The sequence below is a fragment of the Nelumbo nucifera genome, chromosome 1 (genome assembly GCF_055504915.1).
Source record: "Nelumbo nucifera cultivar China Antique chromosome 1, China Antique-T2T, whole genome shotgun sequence".
Lineage (NCBI taxonomy): Eukaryota > Viridiplantae > Streptophyta > Magnoliopsida > Proteales > Nelumbonaceae > Nelumbo > Nelumbo nucifera.
Window position 1 is genome coordinate 29,145,036 of NC_142649.1, and position 2,631 is coordinate 29,147,666.

Below are 2,631 nucleotides of genomic sequence, written 5' to 3' on the forward strand. Positions count from 1 at the left end.
CTTCCACCAGGTAACTATCCTAGTCATAGCCGAAATGAACTGGAGGCCTAGAAACCTGGGTAGATCTTCTAGGTTGGTCATTACCTAGAACTTGTAGGACACCTCTCATTACTCCTGAGCTCTCTTCATCAAGAACAACTTCCTGATGATGATTGTTCAGGATGTAATCATTGATGAGAATAAAATCTATCATATTTTATTCTCTAATATTCTGTCTTTTCATAGTTTCGACGTCGTTCAGTAATCTGGTCCTAACTCACGTATCCGAAATCCGATTGGGCTGATTCAAGACCCACTATAAAGATAAGATAAAAATCCACAACTTTCACTTTTTGGGCTTTCGTAGATTCAGCCTGCATTGAAGTCAAATCTGGACCCGAAGTCGGGGCAAATTCATAGGAAGGCCCAATCCGCAACTAAAGCCCAACTTGCAGAAAAGCCTAGCTGAAGCCTAATTCGTAGAGGAGGTTTAATACGAATCCAAGAACAAGAAACTAAGAGGAGTCCTTCCAGATCTAAATTCTTGATGTAATCTTAGAAAGATAAAAAGATAATAGTAGGATTAGAATATGACTTTCTATTCTTATAAGATAAACTTCAAGAGGAAGTAGGAGACCACCCCCTCCCCTTTAAGCTATATAAAGGGGGGGGGGGGGGGGGGGTGGACTAGCTTGAGGAATCACTCACTCTTGGGGATTGAATCAAGAAGCAAGGAGCAATCAGTCAAGAAAGGGTCAAGAATTCAAGAAACTTCAAGAAGAGATCTCAGCACCATGTTCAAGAGTTATTTCCTTCCCTTTATTTGCTTTAATTCTCTTATCATGAACTGATTTGTTTCTTGCTAGGGCTAAGGAAAGCATAACCATGTTAATGATAATATTTTTATCTTTATGATTTATCCAAGATTGTGATTTCCATATAGCCTATGAATTATTGGGCTTAATGCAATTAAGAGCTTGGCCACCTCTTAATTGATTTGTGTTATGTGAATGAATCGAGAGAGGAATTCACATAATCAACTGAATAATTTATAGTGTGAATTGAATGGTATATAGAGATATATATACATGATTCATCTGAACTTAATGGTTTTCCTTAGACTTAATGCATTTCCATCTTGAGAGCTCTACTCGAGAGATCGAAGGGTTACCTGATGGACGTAGTTTTAGTATATCTCAAGAGAGAATATTAAATAATTTTGGAAAGACCTCAGCTTATGGAAATGGAAAATAATCTTGGTTAATCGAATCCATTAATATTCATTGCATTGGTTAGGTGGACCTAAAAGTCCTAGAGATTTCATCCATTGCATACTCGGTTAGTGATCACATTTGCTTTTATTTTCCTTCTCTAGTTTTTATTTCCAGTAGTTCTTGCTCAAATCTGAATTTTGTTTGTCCAGATAGTTAGGGAAGACTGTGGTTTTAATACTTATTTTGTTAAATCCCCGTGGGAATGATATTTAATATTACTTGATAACTAGTGCATTTGCTAGGGTTATATTCATAGCTATCAAGTTTTTGGCACCACTGCTGGGGATTTAATCCTAAAATAATATTAGAACTTGTTAACCTTGATTAATTTGGATTTTTATTTTTGTTTTTAATTATTATTTTATTTTGTTTTTATTTTTATTTTTATTTTATTTCATTCGAATTCTTGCTATTTTTATTTTATTTTTATCCTACTTGTTCGATTTCTTGTTGGTTCCGATTTACTAGTGCATGACACGCACTAGACAGGATGGATTAGTTGAATTCGATCCAGAAATTGAGAGGACCCTTCGCTTGTTGCAAAGGGACAACAAAGGTAAAGCAAGAGAGGAGGTTGTTATTGGCGAACTAGCAATAGAGTTGGAAGGAGAGATGGCAGAAGGAAATCGCACCCTCTTGGACTATGCTTGTCCAAACATTTATGGGGCGACATCCAGCATTTGCAAGCCCACCATTCATGCCAATAATTTCGAAATCAAGCCTACAATAATTCAAATGATCCAAACAAGTATTCAGTTTAGTGGGTTACCAAGTGATGACCCTAATGCACACATTGTTAATTTCTTGGAAATATGTGATACTTTTAAACATAATGGAGTTAGTGATGATGCTATTAGGCTTAGATTATTTCCTTTTTCATTGTGTGATAGAGCTAAAGATTGGCTTAACTCACTCCGTGCAGGAAGTATCACCACTTGGAATGATCTAACCCAAAAATTTTTGGCTAAATAATTCCCACCCTCTAAAACAGCAAAGTTAATAAATGATATTACTACTTCTGCTCAATTTGAGAGGGAATCCTTGTATGAAGCATGGCAACGATTCAAGGAGATGCTTAAGAAGTGTCCTCACCATGGGGTACCAACTTGGCATCAAATTCAGACTTTTTATAATGGTATTACCCCCTCTAACCGATCCATTATTGATGCAGCCGTAGGTGGTACAATCATGAGGAAAACTCCAGAGGAAGCATATGACCTAGTGGAGGAGATGGTATCAAACAGCTACTAGTGGAGCAATGACCGAACCAATCAAAGGGGAGTACACCACATTGATTCCTTTGCAGCCCTATCTGCGCAAATTGCTAATCTGAATAAGAAACTGGATACTTTCAATATTGCAGTCATTAATACACCAT

General features: G+C 36.8%; 1 non-coding gene across 1 annotated transcript; it reads right to left on the reverse strand.

Moving 5' to 3' along the window:
* Positions 1-2,246: 2,246 nt before the first annotated feature.
* On the reverse strand, positions 2,247-2,353 carry LOC148803063 (small nucleolar RNA R71). The gene has a single exon (XR_016081638.1). It is a non-coding gene; the product is annotated as a small nucleolar RNA R71 (small nucleolar RNA).
* Positions 2,354-2,631: the final 278 nt, after the last annotated feature.